The sequence below is a fragment of the Chroicocephalus ridibundus genome, chromosome 3 (genome assembly GCF_963924245.1).
Source record: "Chroicocephalus ridibundus chromosome 3, bChrRid1.1, whole genome shotgun sequence".
NCBI classification, from domain to species: domain Eukaryota; kingdom Metazoa; phylum Chordata; class Aves; order Charadriiformes; family Laridae; genus Chroicocephalus; species Chroicocephalus ridibundus.
Genome location: NC_086286.1, coordinates 76,235,866 through 76,261,125, shown reverse-complemented (window position 1 = coordinate 76,261,125; position 25,260 = coordinate 76,235,866). Strand labels below are relative to the sequence as shown.

Genomic DNA, 25,260 nt, shown 5'->3' with positions numbered 1-25,260 from the left:
TCTCCTTGCCTTAAGTGTGTAATTGCAACCAGACTGTGGACTACTTTGTGGAGGTCCCACCAGGGAAGAAGGAGCAAACACTTCACTAAGTGGAACGAATGATTTAACTACAAATAAATGCCGGACTAAAAAATGCCAGCTTTAATTCTTTCTGGTTGTCCTTCTGCTACTGTCCCCTCCACTTGCCTTCAGCAAGCCCTTGACTCACGCTGCAGCAATTCTCCCACGGGCTTCACCGCTTCTGCCACTTTAAAAATCTACCCTTTTCACTCTCCCCTGCCCATCACACCCAGATTTTAATGCCCCGTAAAAGCTTGTTTGAGTGCTTCCCCCAACATTCATCTCTGTGCAAAATGGTTCTTCACAATCTGTAGTAAATAAAAGAAGGAAGAATGCCCTGTAAGCAGATGCCCATTCCATTTATGTTTTCCTATAATTCAATCACAGTCCTTTTGTGCCTTGAAACTAGAAAAATCCACATTAATAACACATCCGTAGGGTTACAGAAGTACACCTGAAAGTGCCAATTCACTTTTATTTGCACACCATACTGGAGAAGCAAAAGGCCAGAGGCAATAGAAGGAGAAGGACTGAAATGCTGTTTGCAGTTCAGTCTGCCCTTGTCTCTTCAAAAGACTAAGATTATTATTATTCTCTCACACAGTAGCCCTATGGATTTGTTTGTGTCTTGAATTGTGAGCTTCCTATTTATGGCTTTTCCCGAGTTTTGTCATTTGCCTTGCTTGCAGAGTCTGGCTGCGAAAGCTGCAACATGCTTCCTCTGTGGAGCAATTGCAAGAGTTGCTAAATATTATGAACACGATCCCACAACACATCTAGCAATGCACTACGCTACGCAGGCTTGTTACCTCTTTGTATGTGGGAGGCCCAGAGGAAATCATCATAAAAGTGCCAAAAGAATATCTACCGATGACATCTGGAAAAAAAAAATCCTCTAATGAAACTGGGACAACTGAGAAACATGCTGAATAGAAGCAAAGGTCTTCGTGCAATAATCAAGTCCAGCAGCCGGGGCGTTAAGAAACCCATCAACCATCACGGGACCGAAGACAGCATTGCAGGGATGGCAGAAGTGAGCAACGGATGAGTTGGAATGACTCATGTGTTTGCAAGCCCTGTTCCCTGTTAGCAGTGTACTTACTCATACAGAGTTTATCTTATGTATTATTTGTTACTTTCATTCATTTTAACCTGCAGGCTGTAAACACATTTGTTATGAAAAGAATAAAATTACACAAACTCTGTGTGAAGCCCCTGAAATCTTGCTAACAGAACTATTCATCACCTTCCCATTCTCATCACAAAGGCACTGCACCATTTGTTATTATTAGATAACAAGAGAAAGAGAGGGAAACAGGAAAAAAAAAGAGAGACAACACATAATGGAGTTGGGAAAATGGACAAAAGGCAGAAGAGACATGGTGGTGGTGCTGGAGGACAAAGAAAAGAGAGGAGACACGGGCACGACAGAGTGATGAGACTCCATTCAACAACAGGCTTCCTTTATAAAGATATGTTTTCTCTTGCCTTGCTACTTTTCCTATTGTGATAAGGTGAAGCTTTTGAGTAATTTTGAATAGTGGCATGGCAGTGATTATCAGAAGAGTCTCATGAGTACTTTTAGCCAAATAGTCTTCAGAAGTTCCTAAGTCCATTCTGTCAATTCAATGGGAATTTTAATTGACTATTAAAATACAGCATTACACAATAAAGACATTACTGCACTGCTGCAGAAATACCAGCAAATGTGCCGTCAACAGAAAAGGCGATTCTCTTCTGTGGGTTTATCGGAACTGCCACAGCAGCATAAATAGCCTGGAGCAGCAGTAATTGAGGATAGAGAAGAGCTTTCCAAATATGCTTTTCCCCCAAACATAAGCAAAACAAAGCAAAAGTCCAATCACCAGAGCATGAATTTTACATGATTGGGCAGTTTCTCCCTTCCCATTACTGCATATGTAATAGGTCATATTTTACTGTGTGATATAGGACGATAGGCTGCACATCTATACAACAAAGAGTAAAAATTACGTGACTAAGTGAAATTGCTCTATGATGACACTGCATAGAGCCCAGCCTCTTTGAGCATATTTGCTGTCTTTCTGATTTCCAGAACAAACATCCCGGTAACTGCACTGATTTAAAGTGTGAGGTTTTTTGTGCCCTCAGCTCCACAAGCTCACGGGGGGAAGATGAACCCCAATTTCACCAGAGCCCTGTCTCAGCTGATGGCTCCTTCTGTGGCAGGTTCCTCTGAACACCACCACAGGTGGGAACGTGCCTCACCATTCCCCCGAGCTCTCTCACACCCAAAGCACAGGGAGATGCGACAGCATGCCAGGGATCACGTCAGCAGCAGTGTGCACAAAAATCAGCTCATGGCTGAGACCAGCGAAGCTTACCATGGCTCTGCCATCCTCAGTGAAAAGTTTATACCACAGTCTAAACCAGCATAAGTTATAAAGAGAAAACTTGCATTTTGAAGAAATGATGCATTCACAGGAATATGCACATCACAAAATCACATTAATCAGCTGAAATTGCATTTCTGGAAATCACATAAGTGAAACAGCATTTCTCCACGCTGCATTTGTACTGAAGTTGTGTAAAGAAGCAAGCGACCTTCCATTTAATCATGAGCAAACTTGCTCATTAGACAGCAAACAGTGGAGAAGAAAGCACGGTAGACTCTGTCGATGAGCAGCATAAAGACCATACACAGACCAAAAGCAGGAGGAATATTACGCACTGCTGCTGGTCTCAAAGGGCTTTGTTAAAAACAAAGGCATATAAAGTAGTTCCTGAGCAGGATGATTTTTAATTGTGTCCTCTTGGGAGAACTGTACAAGGCAGACTTGCTTGCCTCTCTTGTAGTCTAGAGGGACCTAACAAGCTCTCAACAGATTCCCTTTGGTCTAAGACAACATACTGCTGAGTATCTGGACTCTAGTTAAGTCTTAGTGTCAAATTATGTTTAGTTCGTTCTGAAACAAATGCAATTTTATTGACACCTTTTTTAAACTATAAGAAAAAACCTAACCAAATATGTAAAGGGTGTGGTGTGACAGCTTCTTCTAGTTCTACTTTCTCCTTAGTGTAAACCTCTGAGCACACACAAACCTCTGTGTAAAACTAGCAAATTGTGTCCAATAAAACAACAATACCTGCAACACGCCTGCCTGTGGTGGGACTAGTGACCAGTCTGATTTGCCTTACAACTCTCAGGAAGCCAGGCTACCCATTTTCTTCAGCCTTGCTACAGTCCAGGGCTTCTTGTGCCAGATCCAGATTAAGCAGCTGGGCACAGCACCGCAATGCCACGCTTTACAACCCTTCATTGTCTACGCTCTCTGTTCCGTATACAACATACAGGCAATGCATGAGGAAGGTTGAGAAGAGTAAAATCCATAATAACTAAGTAACATGGGAAAAAAAAACAATCAATCCTGTAGGAGAAACCCTCTGCAGCTAACCAAGCTAACCAATAGGGAGAACCAATGGAAAGGATGTGACTTAAATTTTGATCTTGCCTCTGTAATTCCAGATTTTTTCCTGGGCTAGCAGGGGGTGCTTCCCTCCCATTGGGATTTGCAGACTAACATCTGTAGCAAGATTAATTATTTATCACAAAAGATAACCAGAGGAGAAAGAGCAGAGCCCTCCTCTACCATCCCTGGATTATTTCACAGCTTTATAGCTAATGCCAGACAAAAAACACGCACTAGACAAGCAGGACTCTTTCTCTGATGATTAGGCACCCACTTGGAAAGAGAGAAACCAGGCTCCAGTGACTACTTGGCAGAAAATGGGACGAAGCACTCCAGCAGGAGGGCCTGGCACTCTTCGGTTTATGTTACTGAAATGTCTATGCCAAGAGGTCTCAGCGTGACAGCCTGTAACCAGGCGGCTTCTACCGAAACCAGGGCAGCTCTGCTTACAGGCACCGACTGAGGATCTGCTCCCCCCAGTTCTTTATGTTTGCTGTGATACGGTGCTTTCCCCTTACCATCCCATTGCTTTCCATTGATCTCTCAGATGTTGTGAAAGACGATGAAAGTAGCAAGATGAAAGAAAAAGGGAAAGCTCAAAACAAGCTTCCATTAAATATTCATAAGTGGTAGTAATTACAAACAGAAAATAGGAAATAAAGCAGTAGTGATTATGCAGTGTCCAAATCATCTATTTGCAACTCCCTCTAGGAATTTTTCTCCATAGATTTCTGCTGCCTGAGTTGGAAACTGAGCCAGTCTTTTTGGCCTGTATCTTTGGTCAAATTTTGCTACTTTATTTATCTGTTACATAAACGTAGGCTAGCGTGATGACTTGTGAGTAAAAGTAAGGCTCTATGCCTTATTTCTACTCTCCACTGTAATCCATAACGAAACTCCATCTTCAGGAAAAACAAGATGGCATCTCAATGGCACAAAACTTTTAGATTTCAAAACCTAAACTGCTGTGTCTGTCACTTCAGATGTTAAATGTCTTCTTTTGTGTATTCACAAAAGGAACAGATTTCTAGGTTTTTTTTCATTCTTATAGATTAAATGTTTTTTATATTATTTCTGCTTATTTTGAGAACTCAGGTGATTCTGATTAGCCATTTTTAAGTCTGCTAACCAAAATCTTTTTGGAAAGCACATATTTAAAAGACTGCTTTTCAAATATAAGATGACAGCAAACAAATAACTTTCTCTGAAGGCTTCTTACACATGTAAAGCTTATATCTATTTCATGTAAAAAATGATGAACATGTTGACTTTCTGGGAATTACCATTTTTTCAACTACATAAAATCACATGTTTATTCCATTCTGTCTGTGTTTCTGTGGTGTGTAAAAGCTGGTGTTGTTTAACCGGTGTTAAATACCAGCACATGTAGAAGAATCATGAAATACGTCCCAAGACATTCTTACAGGTTAAGATATGCAGAGCTGCTGGATTCGAATCTCATGTCAGTGCTAGAAAACAAGGCGTTCAGTCAGACCAAGGGTGAAAAAGTTTGTTGAACTCCAGTGTTGGTTTCCCAAGCCATAATAGTCCTCTCAAATTACAGAAAATCACAGCTAATTCATTCTGTTACTACTTTGAATCATTTTATTGTTCCCATGAAGAAGCCTCCCCCTCTGATATGAAACATCAGTTCATAGACACTTAGAAGAAAGCACGCATCCTGCTTCCATGGTGAACTTGTCTATTCTTGCCATCTGAGCGCTCCACTCAGCTTTGGAGACCACAGTAGCCTTGTTAGGTTTCTAAGGCACCCTAATTACGTACATTTGAGATTGCAGAATGCTTTAATTTAAGCCAGCACACAATCAGATGCTGTGCTTTCACAAATATTCAGAAACATCATCTGCCAGGATCAAGAGTAATTGAACTGATATCTACTGGGTTTTATCTGCAGCTTTGCTGCATAATTTTTCATTTTCTTTAGAAGGCTTTAGCACAAAGAGAGAACATGCCTAGAGTCCCACAGAGGTGTTTTGACATTAGGTTTAATAAAGCATGAAGAACTCATTAATAAATAATGTTCTGCTAGGTTAACAAATAAAGCTGAATGCATTCGCGAGACCCAGAAGTAAATCACATCGTGCATGCAGCCAAATAACTTGTTAAAATGATTGCAATGGTCCCATTTCTTCAGTGTGTTTGGCACAGCCCAACACAACATGGCACAAATGAAAAACACCGCAGCATATATGCATGCACCTTCAATTATAATGTTACCTGTCAATTTTTATTTGCACTCTGTGGGCTTGAGGGGTTTGTAAACAAGCATTCATGACAGTGACAAAGAGATATTTATATATTGTTAAGCTTTGCTGAGAGAGCACTGCTGTCTTGGAGTTTCAAAGGAAAAGACCTCTTGTATTCATTGAGGTATGCATCATCCCATCCCTCTGTCAAAGCTACAAGCTTGGTACATTTTACTGCAAATATGTTTGAGTTACAGCTTTCAAGGCTGTATCAATATTTCCATATGTCCTTATTTTCCAAGGTTAAACATCCTGGCAAGTTTTGAATCAAGGTTTGAGGAGAGCTTCTAGCTGCCCAGGGTCAATGACACAACTCCCGTCAGCTTCAGCTGCACCAGGATTTTATGGAGAAACCGGAGTAGGATTGTGGCAACGTTAGGGTCTTGATTCACCCTCCATCACAATGACTTTCTCAGTTAAGTGCCTAAGTTGGAAGCTGAAGTCACCTTAACCTCTCCCTATGATCAATGCCAAGAGATGAATGGTTCCAGAATGTGATTCAGATCTGGAATGCTGATTACGGAATCAGCTTAAAATGAGCAAATTCTCAATTTAGAGACTTCTGCTACTGCTTATGCTTCTAGGCAGGAAAACTCCTCAGTCCCTCCAATGAGGCCAAGGAACAGATTGTACAATTCAAGTTCGGGCTTGTGAGATCTACATAGTTTGTCAGGGAAAAAAAAAAAAAAGAAAAAAAGAAAAAAAAGAAAATGTTTCCTTATTTTATTTTTAGCTTATATTTGAGATACAGTCATATTCTAAATAAAGGAGTCGTGATATTCAGAAACAGGGACAAAGAATCCAAATCTATGTCTTCAAGTCTCCACCACAGTTTCTATAAGCACAGAAATGCTAAGAAATGCTACATTCCTCTAACTTAGTTCACTGTCATTTGTAAGTAATGCAACTATCTTGGAATGAATATCGATTAAAAAAAATAAATTATTTCATGTCATCTATTCACTGAAAAACCAAATTCCAGCATATTTAGAGTGCTTATAAAAATGACATTATTTTTCACACCTGACTGAACTGCCATGTTCCAAGAGTTACCGTGAATAAGAGGATCGGATGAAGCTATAATGTGTTCTGAAAATGACTTAAAATCTCTGATATACGTGATGAAAGAAATGTCTACTTAGTTGAGGCAAAGCTATCTTTCCAGTTTTTTGCTGGTGTGTTGTTTGTGTTTTTTTTTTTTTTAAGAGAAGATATTAAGAAAATAAACTTCAGATCCAGGCCATTTTTAGAACATGAAATTGGGAAGAAATGAACCTTTTCATCTGGGCCACAAATGAGGTGATTTTCATGTGACATTTTGAAATTCGCAAAACAGGACCAAAGTAGAAAAAAAAAATTTTTTAAAGATCCATGTATTTAAGCTGTTCAGGGATATGAAATGTTAAATAAGCATCTGTGGTATGGGACAGTAAGTAGAGGTGGATAAAATGCATGGCCCATTTATTTTCTATGTTTTTCTTCCATTTACCATTGAACATCATTTCTATCCATGATAACATAAGAATGCAAATGCATGAGCAAAGTCAGTGAAAATTGAAAAAGTGAAGTATTTTAGTGAGTGCACTTCCCATATGTTATCCTATGGTTCCACAATCTCTGCTGACTTAGTGGTGGGAAGCAGACTTGGTGTTGGTTACCTCTGAAAATGAGAGAGATGTAAATTTTAGAATCCGGTTTCTATTCCCTTTTTTTTTTTTCCTAAGTAGAGCCTAAGTATTCAAACTAGGGAAAACTTGGCCATGTTCTCAGGTGAGAAGCACAAGGTTGCTGAGAAGCTTTCCGTGTCTGGTCAATGCAGAACACAAGTTTTTGGTACCTGGGTTGCAAGATCTGAACTGAGTTACCTGAATATACACCACAGCTGATACAGCAATGCTTCTGGGTTGTGTGATCACAGGATTTGAAGTGACAAGCTTTCTTGTGAGCGAAGATACTTGTGAATCCTCGAATACCAAATGGGCGCTAAAGATTTTTTTTTTGTAGTTACGCTGCTAGGTTTTTGTATCCAAATTCTTCTTGCATTTTACTTCAGCTATTTACATGCTTCTAGCAGCATGCCAATAGTCCAGAAACATATGTATATGGACATTGACTTTTGTTCTTAAGGACATAACTTATGAATAACTTAGTGTTACGTGGCGTTGGACAGCAAAATTGCATCAGAAAGTTCTATCCATTGTGTGTATCTACATAGTTTTAAAAGGCTACATCTACAAGATTTCAAAAAAAGCATATATCCAAGATTTGTTTATGGTAAGCCTTCTGAGGGCGCAGCTAACACTTTCAAACAAGCCACAACAGATATTCGCATAGCAATATGTATATATTACCATGTGGTGGAATCACATAATACATACAGCTGTTAAAGGAAGTGCTTTATGGAAAGAAAATACTATTGCTACCTCATTTCCATGCATATTAATCTGCAAGGAGAGAAAATTCAGAGAAAGGTATTTGTGACACACAATATAAAATTCAGCTAGATCAACCGATCAAAAACAATAAGAAAGCTATTTTAAGAATTTTTTTTCTTTTTACATTAATATTTTAAAAGAAACTTGCAATTAATTTTCTATTAACAAAGCGTACATAGTTCTGGTATATTTAAATATTAAAAGGTATTTACGGCACTATGAAATAGCTGTTAAAGCAGGGATCACTTTTTCAGGCTCATTAAGATAGTAGCTTTCTTGATCTCAATCAAGATATCAGCATATTAATAAAGAAGGGAAAATGTCACCCCCTATATAGTGAGAAAGGACACTTCCTATAGTGAGAAAGGACACAGAAAGCATTTGGCATCTTTTAGTGTACACATTTTGCAGCTGAGTTTGTAATTCTGTTTTAGGGAAGGAAGGAGGATTTAGGCTTTGAAGTCACAGTTAAAAATGTAGAAAAAAACAACCAACCAAACCAACAAGCATGAATCCCCCAAGGAACCCAGTGTTTTTAAGGCAGTGTTTCCTGTGAGTCTCCTAACAGATCAAAGCACGTCAGCTCTCATTACACCCCTCCGAGAGCAAAGCATTCACACCCCAGCTTCTGGTTCACAAAGACTCCAGAAGGCAGAAGCCAACCAGGAAAGCATTTTGGGGTGTTCACTGCCCCCAGCTCCACTGGGACTCCCCACAGCGACAAGGCATTTGGGGCCGGGGGGAGACAAGTAGACCGTGAAGTGGATCGGTTGGCCACTCGTTCCTCGGAGGAGCTGGGTTACACAAACCGTCAAGGAAAAGAAATTCCCTGAGTCCTGGAGGAGTCCCCTGTGCCCTTTTAGCTGGTTGGGCTGCGCTCAGGATTTATGATTATACCTTATGATTCAAGTAGTGAAACGGGAGAAATTCTGCATTGTTTCCATGCCTTCTCTAACAAGCTCTGTCTTTTAAGTGCCCCTCTAGGAATATACACACAATTTAGGAAAACAAATGCTTTATTCATGATAGCAATAAGTACAGCATGACTGTACACATACCAATTGAATAGCAGTTTTGCATTTTTTATTTTATTCCTCCCAATAACTACATGTTCCTACAAGTGCCTCACAAACGTGCACTGAGTTTTCTACACAGCTTTTAATGGAGAACATTTTACATAGTTTTCATAAAGTGAATGAAGCTGTGATAAGCAGCACAGCTGGTGAGCCAGTGCAGAGACTACAAGGAAGGAATTACCAGGAGGAAAATGTTCTAGGAATGTATTTTCCTTATGAGGCCCAAAGATTAACGAACTAAGATTAGTGCTCCGGTTCATATACACAAAATATATACGTGAAATACACGGGGTGACTCGAGTACTGTCTGAAAACATCTTTGCTTTTGAGACAGAAATTTTTCTGACAAGTATCTACCAAAAATCAAAACCATGTAATCACCAGTAAGAAAACCAAAAAGCGAAAGACCTGTATTATCTTTTCACTCTTGCTTACTTATGAATGTGGACTGGAGGAAACACAAGAGGAACATTTAGAGGAGAGAGGAGCATGTCTTGGGTCATGTTGTGACCTCAGAAAACCCAGGGCAATAAACTACAGGTGACTGCACACAACAACAAAATCCTCACCAGTGAGACCCCAGGACACTTTTTTTGCATTCCCTGTTGAGGGAACCGAGTAAAGCTCGGGGAGTTGGACTAGATGATCTCTAGAGGTCCCTTCCAACTCTGAAGATTCCGTGATTCCGTGAAAGCAAAGATGATGCTGCCAGAGAGAAGGGTCAAGATTTTGACAGTGAATACCAACAGTTTTACAGGTATTTCTCCTCCATAAAGATGCTCATAGCTTTTCATTAATGTTTGGCACCATGCTCAAAGACCCATTCAATCCTGAAATTGGACTGCAGCTTCCCCAAGAGTGTTGGGTGTGGCTTCTCCAACCATGTGCTTTCATGAGGCATTGTTTGCTTGCAACTTTTACATATGATTTCACCTCTACTCATTCATTTCTATAGGCTACTACTGTTGTGTCCTGGCACTTCACAGATGAGGGATGTTTGTATGACCTCATAGAATTTAAATCACCTATCTTTCACCTTTATCCTACCAAGAGTAGAAGGTTTGATTTTAGTAAATGTACAGAACATCTGAAAGTCAAATTCTTTGTTGAAAGGACTCTGCAGTGTGCTCAGACCCTAAGAGCTTACCACACAACCAGAAAAGATGCATTATGCCTCCGTCAGGAGACCTTTTTGCTCAGAATGTTTTAAACTGTTTCTTGTAGAAGCTGGCCGTTTGTGGAAAAAAGTAATAATGGATATCAAGAGATCCAAAATGATGGTACCTTTGAGAACAAGATTAGTGTTTTCTATGCAAAATGCAAATAGACTAGGACCCTCAGAGACACTGCAGTTCAGGAGCAATGTTCTCTTATTGTGAATAGTGAAACAGCCCTGGATGCAATGATTTAGATCAACCTCTTACAAAGTATGCAGAGATCTCTACGGCTAGGCCTTTGTCTTGGAGGCATGGAAGAGTTTTCTAGGCATATTTTTGCTGCCTCATTTTCTAAACTCAGTGAAAAGCTAAGAAAGAATGAAAAAAACCCTGTGTTGCAGGTGCTTTTAATTGGAGTGGGAAGAGTTCTTGGTTCACTCTCTGGGGCCACAGCTGAGCAACGTGCTTTTCCCCACCTTTTTCCAAGGATGTGAACAGTCTCATTGCAAACTAATGCTTAAAGGCATGCACCTAGGAATCTTGCTCAACTGGCTGTCTGGATCACTTCTGTCTTTCAACCAGTATTGTCTGGATCTCACCCAAGTTCAATATCAGCCAGATGCTCTTCTCCAGGAGCCACTTTCCTCTAGGCAGTGCAACATCTTTGTGATGGCTCTGGTTGCATCTGTGGAAAATGAGATATACACTTGGGTGTCATCTGCAAAGCCTGTAGCAGCTTAGCCCCTCTCTGAACAGTCTTTTGGAAGTATTGGAATGGGATGTAGGGAGAGGATTTATAGCCCTATGGTCAGACTGCAGGTGCAGGATATTGGGAAAGAAAAATTATTTCACCAGTGTTAGTTTTGGGTCTTACTGAAACCAGGTTTTGTGTCTGCAAGATATACAAGACTGGAATATATTACTTCGCATTTAAAGGGAGAAGAAAGACAAGTAATTCCGTATCAATATCTGAAATTAAAAAGTCCTTGCAAATTAATACAGTCACAGGAAGCTGGATTAACTATACCAGCAAATGGAAATATGGTGCCAAATGTAAAACTCTCTGGGTAAAACAGATAGAATAAAGACTATTGTTTCTTATTGCAATATATTTTGGCCACTGTGTATTTTACATTTAATTTTACGGTGCAGAAGACATTACTGAAAGAACAGCTTTACTTGATAATTTTCTTGTTTGGTAGAGCTGATGTATTGAAAAGGTTAATGTACTGAATTTACGTTTTTCTGCACTGATTATTTCTTACTCCAGTAATCTCTCTCCTTCCTCATTCTTAACCTCTTTAAAAAAGAAACGATATAAAATAGGACTTCTTTTTGACAGTTTTAGTCAAAAAACCTTACTTCCCCGGCCGATTTTCATGCTCTACAAGCTTTGCTATCATAAACCACTTTGCATGTATTAAGAAGGAGTATTATATTAGATGAGGCAATTTAAGTGTATCCCATTTCACTTGGTGAAACTAAGCAGCTTTGCATTATAACTAAGTTGGGCTAATGAGAATATGCTTGAAGCATGTGTTACCTGGAACTGAAGTTAGCTAGTCATTCAATACTGCAACCTGTGAGTTTGCAAAACGATGGCAGGAATCCTGCTGCGAGGGAGATAGGAAAATTATTATAATCTGCATTCCTAAATTGAATGAGTATTTTGCTCAGCAGAGGCCTCTTGACTGCAAATAGTCTGAAATTACATCCTGCTGTTTAAAATGCTTTTTTTTTCAAAGTGAGTAAAATTGCCCACATTTTCTTAAATCAAATATTTTTTAAATCATATATGAGTAAAATTATTGAGAAAGGGAAAGTCATATATCCTTCAGTTCTGCTTGTAAAAGCTATTTGATATTCAAGTTTTTGATAGCAGGAGCAAAGTGTCTAGAATTCATGGGTTTCTACTTTTATCTTAATTATGCAATTATTAGATTGATAGAGTTTATCATCATGTCTCCCTCATCACTTTATAACTGAAAAAAAATCCATGGTTGCAAGTTTCTTATTTTGTACAAAAGAAATTTGTAATATAGATATTTAATCAGAATAAGATAATAGGTGGGATGATCACACACACTAGTAAGCTAAAGCTCATATGCAAAGTATCCAGAAAAGACTATCCAAACATGAGCAAAAGACCATGAACTAGCAATCAGACACAGGGAATAAACTTCCCTCAAAAGAGGGGCATGGAAAACATAACTTTATTCATGCAAATTATTTGTCTTGTTAAAGTCAGAAATGGTAAAAAAAAAAAAAAAAAGAGAGAAAATGGCCTGGGCATAAGTAGTAGAGGTCACTGTAGCTCTTTCAACAATCATGTTCCATTGTGTAAAAGCAACAAATACTGCAAATACTTTGCATTGCATCCTGCCCACGAATCCAAAATGGAAGAAGAGGAGGTTCAGCTCCTCCTCCTCAAATTCTCTGTCCTTTAAGTAGTGACCAGTGAAAAGGTTAAAGATAAAGGAAGATGATGGAACAATTTGTGTGGACATTGGTGCTCCACAGCTATAGGCAGAGGAGGTCTCAGCTCTGCAGCGCTCGGCTGTATGCATTTCTGTAAGTTAAACAGACCAGGGCTAATTCTCTCACCCAGAGTGTGGGTGACCCAGTCTCTCCACCTCAAAAATAGGTGGCCATATTCTTAGGTGCTTCCTGGAAACTGTGCCTACCCCATGCTGCTCCCTGAACTCTACCCTGGCATTGCATGGGATTGTGGGGCAAAACCATGCCAGGGAACATGGGAACAGATGGGATGGATGAGCAGGAGCCAGGGCTTAAACTCATGCCCAAGCCCTATTTTGCTGTTGTAGATAGATGTATATAGCTTTAGGTTTGCTGATGAGGCATAATGGTTGAGAGGGAAATGCAGTTACTCTTGTGTGAAAGATGGTTCTCAGGAGAGCCAGCAAGTCAAGCAAAGGTGATGACAAGGGCAGAGACATATCTTAAACACAACCCTTTTTTCTGGAACTTAAGGGACCTTATGCTGACTTGCAGTCGTGTTGATTTGGATTAGGATTCACAGTTCTGACCTACTTCTGAAGTGGTGGATAGATCACTTCTGGTTTTCCTCCTCACAAAATATATATGACAGAAGACACCTCTTTTTTTTTCCACACATTAAGTCAACCTCCCAAGACACGGAAGAGCAGAATTCAGTCTTCCCCATGTCAGGGGACTCTCCTCCCAATATCTGGGAGGAAGTTGTAACCTCCAGGACTTAGTCTGTATGCTTTAGGCTTAGCAGAAAATCTCCAGGATCAGTTTTAAATCTGGGGTTATGCTAAATGTTCCCGCTTCATAAGCCATCATATCTTTTTGTGTGTGTGCTTTTTCATTAAATGCACAAAGTTTCTTTTAAGTTGATAAGCTAGGTACTCATTTCAGTATAACCATCATTTATTAATTTACATGAGGGTCATTTCTTACTTTTACTACCTAAGCTTCGCAGGCCTTGTGGATAACCCTAGCTGCATTTGTGCTCTTGCAGAAGGTAAAAGTCAGCCAGTAACAAAATTCATCATGGAAAATTTGCACAAGTGAAACTCCACTGGATTCGTAGCCAGTCAGAGAATTTAGCTCATTCTTTTTGATTTGCACTGTTTAAATGAACATATCCATTACCTACCAAAGAAAGTTTGTTTTTCAATCTATCAAATAATGTCATAGCATAAACATTTGTCATAGCATAAACTACAAATTCCACAAAACTGAAGAATAAAGCATTTTTTTTCATCATTTTCCATACAAAGTTATATTTTGTTGCTAATGAATGTGTGTTTTAGTAGCAATGCTGTAAGCAAAATGAAAGATACGTAGGATCTTCCAACATTACCTGTCCTAATTTAGCAAGGCTCTGTCAACAATTGTACTGAGTTTGCAGAACCCATAATCCTATACATTATATATTTTTAACAGTCCACACAAATACATATTGCACAAATCCCTCAAGCAGAAGTACAAACGCGCGTGCAGTGCAAGGAGGTGGAGTTCACAACACTTTTGACATTTGAGCTCTGCAACTGTGAGAGATATTCTCTCCTTAGTTCGGTATTTTGTATACAGAAATGCAATATTATAAAAATCAGTCTACACATAAAAGCTACATTATATGCTCTATACAAATCTTACTTGCTTGGAAAATATTTAGGTATTGCAGTGAGGGCACCACACACAACTAACATCGCTCTCCTTCATATGGAAATTTTTGCAAAATCTTGCAGCTCCTCTAACCTTCTGCTTCTAAATGGAGTCTGTATTTTTATATCCATGTTCTTGTTCTTACTGAACTCTATTACAAAAACTCTCAGTAACTTCAATAGAACTTAGATGAAACAAAACTGTATTGTTACACTTTTTTTTTCTCCTCTTCTATCTGGAGTAGACATTTGGTGCCAACAGGGAAACAATTCCTTTGATGAGGGATGATATTTTTGTCTTCTATTTACTTTACACTGGGAGTAGGCATTTAGAATGCGAACAGAAATGCTAGCTAGAGTAGCAGACAGAAAGAGATTGATTAGAAAGCCATTATTCAGATGATATCACTAGAATCCCTCCACAAAAAAGAGAAAGCAGAACTCAATTCGCGTAGTTCTAATTGCATCAAGTTTGAGCTCCAACTATTTTAGCCAATAGATTTCCTGAAAGCATTTTAATAGGTTGTGGAGATATTTAATAAGAACAAATAGTATTTGTAAAACTAATTATTTTTTAAAAAATGGCCAAATCAAATAAGATGAGGTTGACAGAGTAAAACTGAAAATAATTTTGCCCCCTCCTCCCCCAAACCCAGACAGAGCAATGATCCTGAAGAATATTCTGCAAAAGATGAAAAACAGATGGCAACCATAGAATAAAATGAATGTTACATGACTGTTCACTTTTCTTCTCTACTGCATGTAGCATTATCCACATCATTATAAACATAACTTTTAACTTTTATTTTTTTTTTATAATGTTATGATTGGTGCTGAAAATCCTGATGTATCTTTGTGATCTTGCTACTTTCCTTGTCAGTTATGTGTCTGAGATGTGACTTGATGTGCACATATGCCCACACACATTCCACCACCTTTCTAAGCATGTATCTGTTTGCAGAATGGTTTATTCTACATTTTCAATCATACCACAGAAAAATGATGTCAGTGAATTGTCCTCATTGAAGATGGTTTCCTGAGGTGACAGAGTGGTGACAGGCTAATATCCCTAGATTACATAACATTTTAACAGAAATCAAGGGATAGAAAAAGCGTTTTATTGAAATCTCACAGGTTCCAGGAAGGAAATAGCTGCAATTAGGAAGAAATTAATTTTTTCCAATATGTTATGTATGTCTTCGGCATTCCCCTGTAGCCCCCATGCCATCTAGAACAACTAAGCACACAGATGGACAAACATATACCCCCTCATCCCCAACGTCTGTGAACAAGGACCATCTTGTGTATGAAGGTAAGTAGAATACTCTTTTACCAGTTGAAAATCAGATGAGTGTGATTGTAATGCACTAAACCCAAGTTGAGAAGAAATATCACAAGAATGGCTAATGGCAATCAAGCTCAGAGCATGAGTAGCGCTTGCTTTTGCGGGCCAGCAAGTCATTTACAGGTCTTTAAGTTGCACCAGCTCACTAAGTACATTTATCCTGTGGCAGTTAAAAGCATGATCGCAACTATATTTGTGATGCCAGTCACCATTTTATCCACCTGTGGCTATGTTTAAGCAACAAACTGAAACACAGTCTGCACTGCTAATGGTTAAACGAAATAGTCCCGAAACTTCAGGCTTTTAAGCAATACACTAACCTTTGTGTCCTTATGCACATCCAGAAAGTCCAGTACATCTACTTTTGATGAAGAACATTCAGGACAAATTTAACTCATCTGTTCCAGTGTTCAGTCTCAAGGAGTCTTTAGTCGTTACAGCAAAGAGCAGCGCAGGGATAAAGCAGCTCCAGGTACGCCGATGGAAAGATCAGACATCTCTGCTGAAATGGTGTACAACTCGCTGGGCCTGTACAAAAAGAGAAGACGCTTGTTGCATATTTGAAAAAGAAAACAATGAAAGAAACATTCAGTCTCCCTCTTTAAGATTGAAAGGAAATCTTGTGCAGCAGGGCCCCAGAGGTAGTGCTTGCCAGGTCATGTTTTTGAACACACTGTCTCAGTATCTTGTAAACATTGGCAGCCTGGAATCTGGAGCGCAGGTTAGGGAGGAAGGGGAAGGAAAATTACAGCAAATGTGTTTCACAATAGTAAGCCCCAAACAAAAAACATTCCCAATAACAGAAATTTGCTAATTACACGTTTTAAGTGGGCTACAGGAAAAAGAATGTTAAGTTTTTACTGACAAGAGGCAATATGCTGCATGTACTACTGCTACTCCACTGCCTTTTACCCTTGACATTGACCAGAAATGTAATTTACAGCCATTTTGTAAATCACTGGAAAAGCTACTTTTATACTGAGAACCATGCCAGACTCATCTGGAGAAAATGTTAATAGTATTTAGTGAGAACTGTTTGACTGTTCCTGTCTTTTTTCTGTTTTCTGTTTTGTTTGTTTTTTGTTTTGTTTTTTTTTAATAATTTATCTATGCCTCCATATAGGAGAAATGGGACACAGACACAAATGTGAATGTGGTATTTAATTGCAAACCCTGTGCTACAATTTCTAGCTTTAGGCATGAACATATCTACTTTCTTTCAAAGTAAATCAAACCCCAAGGAGTCTGGAATACAGTTAATTCCTCAAAATCATCAATGCCAATGTGACTTGCCAAAAGACATTAACTCTGTAATTATTCCGTTAGTCAGGAAAAAATACTTCTGAGTGGAGAAGCAGAATTAAATCAAAAGGATTCTACAGAAACATTACAAAGAATGACCAGTTTGAGCACCTTGCAGTATTGTCGGAGTCTAACAAGTGCAGATGCCTTTGCACATTTGAAACTAAATTTTGTTGGTTTATGGTTTTGGTGCACCAATAAAAGAACATAGAAATGTACAATGCAGAAGCTGCAGAATCTGGTATAAGTCTAGGAAAACAACATCTACCTTTTCTTTGCAATGAAGTGTTTATTTCATTACATAATTTCCATCTACATTACATAAACTACTTACTTGGCTCAAGAGGAGTTTACTTCTGACTGCTGTTGCCTGTATGATACATGATTTACAATGCTGAACTACTTGGTTTTCCATCAGAAACATTTATTTGTTAATAATTTATGAGATAAATGGCTTCTGATTGAGCAATTTAAAAAATGTAGCCAAATCAATGGCAAAAGACACCAAGCAGCATATTATAATGATACAATAATTCGAGCTCATACATTAGACTGAACTGATAATGTCCCAAAAGCCCTCTTTTGAGAGCTCAGATTCATAGAGTAAATATTCAGCTGAAATAACTAATAAAACATCTCAACTACTGCTCTGTGAAATCATGCCAGTACCATGAACAGTATCTTTGAAAAGATAATAGGTTGGCTCCAGAAAATAAACAAACACGCAAAAAAGCCCTGCAAAACTCCCCTGCAAGTTAAGTACACATGGAAATGAGATTAATAGTCACACGAAGGAGAAAAATGAACTCCTCTCTCAGGTGTGTGAGCGGGACTTTGGAAATCAGAAGGGTTTGATTCCTTTGATGTCAGAGATACTAGAGATACAGATTGTAGCATTAAATCCAAAATGTTTGCCATCACTCGTATGTGTGACACAGACAGTGAGAGAAGCAAATGTGATAAAACCCTTTAACAGGAAGCTTTCAAGGCCTCTTAACTTATCACAAATAAGTCATGCTCTGAGTTACTGCATTTTCAGCTAAGTTGATCACAAGGAAAATAAAATGTATTCTAAGGGCTGTGCTTTGACAATGTTCACTACCATTGAGGTTTTAGAGAAAAGTAGGGAGATTTGAAAACACTTTTGGAGGAAAGCTGCATATACACTTCTGCCCTTTTTTCCTATGAACACATTATATGTATTAAATATCTTAAAATTTTCCAGTGCCGTAGTCAAGCTCCCTAAGAAAATGTTGCTGAAAGTCCTGTCATTTTATAGGCACCCTGTAATTGCAGAATGGACTGGTTTCCCATCAGACTTAAGGAGACCAGTCAATAATGTGTTGACAGTATGTAGACTTATTTATAAAATGGATACTGTTGAGTTTAAATGAGTACACATATTCTGCCAAGAATGGATTGTTTTCAAACTTAGTAATAGATAGGATTTCTCTTCTGTTATTTGATGAAATCTCATATTGATTATAAATAATAAGTTTCAGGAATGACAGATCTACCAATAAAAGCCACAATTCAACATGGAATATATGCAAATATCAATATATGTAATTATATATAATGATCACAGATGTCATCAATTTATTTACTGTAAACAGTTTAACTGAATACATACGAAGTGAAAAATCAAATGAAGTGGGGTAACATCATTATTTTTTTCTCTTATTTGATTTCTAATTGAACTCTTTCTTTTTGTGCTAAGGAGAACACTACAGACTTTTGTTTAGTGACTGTCCATTTTTGATGTGCGTTTACCGGCACTCCCTAAGACTAGATTCTTTGGCCAACGTATCCTTTCAGATTTCATGCCCAGGATCCCATTCCACGCCCCACAAGAGGGCAAAAGGACGTCCAAATACTTTTAGTTCTTTCCCAGAGCAGGATTCCTTTCAACAGACTGCTTTTTCTGTAGGGGTGCTAGCCTTAGTGTCAACGCTATTAACCAGTAAGTTGTGTCACTCTTTTTGCATAAAAAGCCTTCTAGCTGCTTTCTTTATAAGCTAGATACACTCGGACATATCCTGGAGCTTTATCAATAGAGAAGAAACAAAAATTCTAGGGATCCGAGCAGTTCCTTCATGCAAAGCCTTAGCTACTGTTTTGGTACATTAATTGCTACTAGCTCCTGGTCCTCTGGCTGTTCCCACTTGCCTCATGTTACTTTGCTCCTGGGATCCCAGGTTTCCCACATGTCCTGGGCATCACCCCGGCCACAGTTCACATGGACGTCACTCCCTGTAGGCAGTAGGGACTAGACCTTGCCAGGCTTGACATCTTCTGTCCTACACAGTTGTTTGAGCATAACCCAGCCAGCTGTGGTCCGCACATACTCCCACATGCCCTTAAGATGCATCTCCTGCCTTTCCATCATTCACTTAATGGAGAGACAGGAGGAGAGAAGGACGAAACAGTATGAGAACAACCAATTGATGTAGATGTATCATTCCTCTGCATTAAGAGAGCAAACCCCTTACTCAGCCGCTTAAAATGACTTAAAAGCATTTCAAAAGCTCATTGAATCCAAAGCAAAGGATATTGTCTCTCATTAGGAAACTATTCAAGAGGAATCACCTGCGCTGCATAAAGGTTTGCGCTGTTCCAGGCTGAGCTGGTTCCCACTCCTACCAACAGCAGCTAGACACTGCGTAGCTGTGTGGCTGCATCAGTGTCCAGTATTGTGGACTCCAACTATTAAAAATCATAAGTCAAGGCACACCAAAAAGTAAGATCTGATGAAGGTTATGTTTCTTTGTTTGTTTTCAGCAATGAGCTTGAGTTGCTTTACTGGTTTCCTTCTCTGAATCTGCTAGATGCAATTTTTTGTGTGTTTCAAGTATAAGAAAGCACTCTGCAAGAAATCTTATAAAAACAGACAAAATGACAACAGTCTCCTGATTCTGGAAAGGCAGAATTAAAAAAAAGGAATTTTTTTTTTTTTTTTAAGTTCAGAAAATAGCAAGCAACTTGTACATTTTAAGAAGCGGCCTCCTCTTTCTTCACGCATGAAAGTAACTCTCTCTCAAATAATACGCAAAAACTGGCCACGTACGTACACCTAGTGCATTGCAGTGTAAAATAAAATGAGTTAGATTTAGCCATGACAGCTGCATCATACATGCTGCTTCAACAGCGTGAGGCAAAAGGCGCTAAATCTCAAAGGGTAGACATTTTTTCTCTTTTACTTATCAGTAGTAGGCAGTAGTAACTACCTGAGGTAAGTCTAAACACCAAAGGTCACTCAGACTAAGACCGAATGAACAATATTTCATTGTTTGGGTTTAGCACTATTTTGAGCCCCCATGCAGATATTGTAATTTAATAATACAATAGTTAATGTGCATCTTTCTAAAGAATTTTAAATCTCAGTGTTTTAACTGAATGCTATGTGAAAATTAAGGTGGATAAGAAGCAGCGAACTGGCTACGTTTCCTTGTAGACACTGCTGTGAAAACAGCACAGAGAGCAGCTATAGCTGCTTCCATGGCGGTGAAGAGGCTGTCCCGGAAGCAAGAGTCAGGGCTGCTCTGGCGGGTTCAATTTACAGTCAGAGCTGGTCGCTACAAAAACAATGAGCTTGCCATAAATGCCATGAAAACACATACAGAGAGCCATAATTACGTGACTGGGGACAAAGAAGCACCCTCTGCTCAGTGAAAATAATTTTAAGAATAACCCCAAATTTCTGAGCCTATGGCATGTGTCCAACCCTGGCAATCAGACTGCCCCAACTTCTAAGAAACCAGAGCTTCTAGTATTTGTGTCTCTGGGGTAAACCTTTCTGACAGATGGCCTTAGGCCAGTAGCATTGGGAAGCCCTCCAGCACAGACCTGCAGAGCTGGCCGCGTGCAGCCCAGGAACTCTTGATGAAATCTGGGAGGAATTTCTATAGCTTGCTTCTTTCACCTGCCACCTATGTATGAAGCACAAATACCTTTGGGGAAACAACTCTATTCTTGCAAATTTTGACATGCCACATATTACCTATTCAAAATGCTTTGGAGACGTGTGACACCATGGCATGTCATCATGACCACCACACTACTGCATTCATAACAGCATTTCAGTTCCAAGTTGAATCTTAGTTGCAGGATGGAATGAATTTCAAGCAGCTCAGTAATATGCCGCCAAAAAGCTGAATACTAGCAACCGGCATTTTTAAAAAGATACATTTTTCCTTTTGAACTGAAATTTGAATGTGATAAAACACACCTTGGACTATTTGCATCGATGTGTAATAGAGGTTGGTAAACACACTGTGCTAGTGTGTCCACATTTCAAAATAAGCACAAACCTCCTGTTTCTCCTGTTTAACTGTCAGGCAAAAAGTGGCATCGGCATTCCACGCTGAGTAACGTGTTACTACAGTGTCAACCTAGTGCAGTGTGTCTACACTAAGAGAGTTACAAGAAGTCCAAAAAAATTCTCAAACTAAAATTACATTAAAAAAAAAAAAAGGTGTGAAATGTGCAGTAAATCTCTTGAGGCAGGAGTCTGAAATAACAGGGTTCTATTGTAATATAAGTTTAATAAAAAAACCAATAAAATATTAACGGACAACCTTTCTCAAAGTACTCTTCAACAGTGGTATGTACAACAAACAAAACCTCATTTGTACCTGACTACTGTTCAAAGTATCACAAAAGAGGATGCATATACCTTTAATCCACCATACCATATACACAATATGTACGTATCACATACTATTTTTGTGGGTTCTTGTGCACCAGCTGTGCAATAGTTATTCAATACAAACTGCTACCTGGGACAAGAGTAGCTGCTCTACTAACATAAATTCAGCACATTAGCACAACTGTACAGGCAGTTACAGCAGCTGAAGCTACGTGATCTACAGAAATCTGTCAGATTTTGAGGAAATCGCTAGTTCTTGGAGGAAATAAATAGTGGACTTCCTCCTGGGAGGAGATGCCCCTGCAGACACAAGGCCAATGTGAATTTTCTTAGCAGGAAACCTGTTTTCTATGACAGTCAGAAAAAGGAACAGCCAGTGGCCCAGCATTCATGCCTGTGTGCCGAGAGATGCCTTTCTGTCATATTAACACGAGAGACAGTGCAAAAGCGTACACGGAGTGGATGGAGCAGTGACACCGCTCATGTCACAGCCCTGGCAGCAGGGTACACCGTGCTCGCTGGGGAGCGAAGGCTGCAACACATACCTACCCTCGGCAGCTCTGTGTGACAGCGAGAAGACGAGGAGGGCCAGCGGGACTCACACGTGCTCATCGGCACGCTGCAAACTGACAACCCTGCCCAAAGATTTCAGGAACACAGTTTAGGTGCCTATATTTTGAAAGGAGACGTTTGTTATGAAGATATTTCTCATAATACTTGTATTTCTATGTTCACATGTATTTAAATACATGTATTCATAACACTAATTATTTTGCGGAAAAAGGAAGAGAGAAAAACCAGCACATATTATAATAATATTATAGTAAGTGCTATGGAAGTTTTTCCCTTCAAAACCTGAATACGTATGAATATTAGCTGTTCCATCTCTTCAGAGCTACTTACTACAGCTTACCATGTAGTGCCTGATCCAATCTGTAAGCGAGAGAGAACAACCTAAAAAACGCAATAAGGGGTTCTTTGCTCCTATGTCATGGGTACTCTATCTTGCCTAATACATGACCACAGGCAAACTTTTCTTTATTTTAATGTTAGGCTGGGTGTCAGGGTAGAAGTATATTTGGTCCTGAGTCCTATCCTCTTAACTGGAGCTTGCAAATATTCCAGTTATCTGGATTTTTTAAAAAGAGGCAAGAAAAAGCACCAGAATACCTGTTACTGGAGCATATGATGTACAAGGAGAGGATGAGGGAACTGGGTTTGCTTAAGAAGGGAGTGCAAAAGGGACACCTTGCTGCAGTCTGCAGCCACCAAAGAGGAGGGTATGGAAAAGATGGAACCAGACTCTCCTCAGAGGTACACAGTGGGAGGGTGAGAAGCACTGGTCACATCATGCAACACAGGAAATTCTGCCTGAATAAAAAGAAAAAAAATTCACTGTGAAGATGGTCAGCTGGAGCAGGTTGCCCAGAGAGGTTGTGGACTCTCCATCCTTGGAGATATTCAAAACTCAACAGCATGAGGTTGAGCTACCTGCTGCGTGACTGGCCTGCTTTCAGTGAGAGGTTGGACAAGAGACACTCTGAAGACTCCTACCGCGCAGCAGACTCTGCTGAGCAGAAGTCCTGGATTCATCTGACTGTTCAAACACCTCTTGCAGACCTGCTTCCCACAAAATGCTGGGTATTGCTAGGAGGAAAGAGTTTCTTATCTTTCTGAGTGAAATACGCACAGCAGTAATTTGAATCCCAAACCAGATCGTATGCACATGTCCTAAAGAATCTCAGCCCGATCAGTTTTCCAGAGGAAATGCAGCCTCATGGAAACCTAACTTCACTGACCTGAGCTGACTTAAAAGATGCACAGATTGTAGAGAGCAGTAAATATGTTCTCAATGCAAATATCACTATGGCTTATCTTTTCAGTACATTTGGCCATTAAACAAAGTTTTCTTTTTCTCATTTGGGGATGAAGTACAGGCCGATCATAAGATAAGTTAAATGTCTCTCCTTGAGCACTTCTCTCCCTAAATTGATAAGCATATAAATTAGATGAATTAATATTTTGCAGTTCTACTTTCTCTGACTGGACAGCTTATTTGTTTCATCCGTGTTTTCAGCAGTTTCACATCTTCTCGATGTAACGGGATGTTCAGGGTTTTAGTATGGTTCTGGGCAGGCAGTGCAAACAATGCCATCCTGTGCTGAACCTCCTGGGATCTGATTTAACCCCCCTCCCTCAAAGGCAGCATCCTTTGATCTCAGCCTCCTCTCTCCTGGCTGTTGCAGCTGCTGCACACAGCTGGGGGGGGAAGAGGAGTTTTCCATGGGCACACCAAGGGACAGCTGCCAGGTGCCATGAGGCAGCGCTGCGGGTACGGATGCACCATGTCTCTCTCTGTACAGCCCGTGAAAGCAGCTTATCGCTACCCGGTCAGTTGTTTAAACAGTCTAAACGGCCACCTTTTCAGAAATCAGTTCCGCACTTTGAGCAAAGACACTGTCCGCCATGCACATGTCCAGGAATGCAAAAAAGTTGCCTGTGCTAACAAAATTATCTTGCTGCTTCCTGGTTTCCTTCACAAACACAGGCAGAAAGAATTGCTCTGCGCCACATAACAGCCGCGTTTGAGGCAGAGCAGCAGTCTTTATTTCCAATTTGCTTTTATGTCAGTTCCTATCCTGCCCAAATGCTGCCAACCAGTATCATACTAACAGCAGATTTGAAAAGTGTTTTTCCTTTCCAGACCAGAGGTATTTAGTCCAGTCTCAGCAGTTTCACAGTGTTCTCCTGTCACGTGTCAGATTAATTAACTCAGCCCTGATTAATTAAAATTAGAAGTTTCTTTTATTCAACCATCTAAAATACCAAATTCCACTGATTTCCTGCAGAGATACACAGGCACAACAATTCCCAATGCAATCTCTCATTATTCTTTACAGAGATACTGTGCCACATCCCATACTCCCACTAGAATTTTACTGGTGTGGCTGTACTGACGTTGGTAAAATTATTCTTGATTTACTTCGGCACAAAAGAGATCAGCATCAGGCCTATTGGGACAAGATAGTTCCTCCCCATGGTCATATTTACTTTACTTAAGACTACAAAAAAAAATACATTGCTCAGACAGCTTCAGTATACCATCCTTTCTCATGGGAAAGAAAAGAAAAAAAGAATTACAATCTGCTCTAAGGCGATCTGCTGCTCTTTGTGGTTACCTGGAAAAATGAGAACATGATCAATCCAGCAAAATACAGACTGAACTCTGATGTCCAGTTTTACATGTACGTATGATTTTCTTTGGTGCTTAAGAACGACAGTTTTCTTTAGTGACAGATCTAGAAATAAGATTTTTTCTTTAAAAAACCGGAGATGGCTTTCATTAAAAATTGAGAAAGTGATTGAA

The 25,260-nt window shown here is 39.5% G+C and overlaps 1 protein-coding gene across 10 annotated transcripts in view; it reads right to left on the bottom strand.

The window, feature by feature from the left end:
- HS3ST5 (heparan sulfate-glucosamine 3-sulfotransferase 5) overlaps nt 1-25,260 on the bottom strand; it is a 196,982-nt gene that overhangs the window by 78,962 nt on the left and 92,760 nt on the right. For all 10 annotated transcript variants that reach the window (XM_063329760.1, XM_063329753.1, XM_063329761.1 and 7 more), the window contains exon 2: nt 16,264-16,471. The gene's annotated coding sequence lies outside the window, so the exon portion shown is untranslated. The remainder of the gene's footprint in view (nt 1-16,263; nt 16,472-25,260) is intronic.